Source organism: Mandrillus leucophaeus, unplaced genomic scaffold (genome assembly GCF_000951045.1).
Source record: "Mandrillus leucophaeus isolate KB7577 unplaced genomic scaffold, Mleu.le_1.0 Scaffold565, whole genome shotgun sequence".
Lineage (NCBI taxonomy): Eukaryota > Metazoa > Chordata > Mammalia > Primates > Cercopithecidae > Mandrillus > Mandrillus leucophaeus.
In genome coordinates, this window is record NW_012106086.1 from 875,123 (window position 1) to 876,476 (window position 1,354).

A 1,354-nucleotide genomic window follows, 5' to 3' on the forward strand; every position below is an offset into this window, starting at 1 on the left:
ATTCCTCAAGGTTCTAGAACTAGAAATACCATTTGACCCAGCAATCTCATTATTGGGTATATACCCAAAGGATTATAAATCATTCTACTATAAAGACACATGCACACATATGTTTATTATGGCACCATTCACAATAGCAAAGACTTGGAACCAAACCAGTGTCCATCAATGATAGACTGGATAAAGAAAGTGTGGCACATATACACCATGGAATACTATGCAGCCATAAAAAAGGATAAGTTCATGTCCTTTGTAGGGACATGGATGCAGCTGGAAACCATCATTCTTAGCAAACTATCACAAAAACAGAAAACCAAACACCACCATGTTCTCACTCATAAGCGGGAGTTGAACAATGAGCATACATGGACATAGGGAGGGGAACATCACACACCAGGGCCTGTCGGGGGATGGGGAGGTTGGAGAGGGATAGCACTAAGAGAAATACCTCATGTAGTTGACGGATTAACGGGTGTAGTAAACCACTATGGCATGTGTATACCTATGTAACAAAACTGCACATTCTGCCCATGCACCCCAGAACTTAAAGATAATTTTTTAAAAATAGGAAAAAAAAGAAACACAGAACAATCACAATTGATAGGAAATATGAAGTTTGAAGACTTGGAAGTTATAAAATTGATGATCGAGATAAAAGTCTATTAGGTGTGATGGAAAATTTTAATGACAAACTTATAAGACAAACTGGTTAAAAAGGGGCAGAAACAGAGTTGACCAACAGACTGAGCCATAACTGTTTCTGTGTTTCCTTTTATCTTGGCTCTGGCTTTCTGACACTCCACAAAACAAGGTAAATGACTTATGACTGCTAAACAGACTAACCTAGGCTCAGAAATAATCAATATTATTTGTAAATGATGATCACATATGTGCTCATGCATCCAGAGTTGTAGTTGACATTTTATGAAATGACACAAAAGATTCTGTGCATCTTCAATTTTCCAGATTTAATTAGTGTCTTTTCAGAACAGAGGACTGTAATAGTGGAGAGATATCAGGAAGGTCATTCCCCTTGCCCTTGGGGAGCTTTAAGCATGTATAGTTAGGAGGAATCATTTATATCCATGCACAATTAAATAGGTCTGTTGCAGAGCAACCTGTGAACAAATGCGGGTCAAAATACCAGTATGTGTATCCATGTCGAAGTGATGCTGATAAAAAGGAATAAAAAGAATCAGGTAGAAGGCTTCCAAAACAGTGTCAATAAAAATGATGAACTTCATTTCATGGGGAGGAAAGGGTAAAATATTCTAGCATGTGCAAAGTTATGGAAGTAGAAGCAAATACTTCATCACAGTGTACCTCATCACAGTGGAAGAGTACATTTATTATT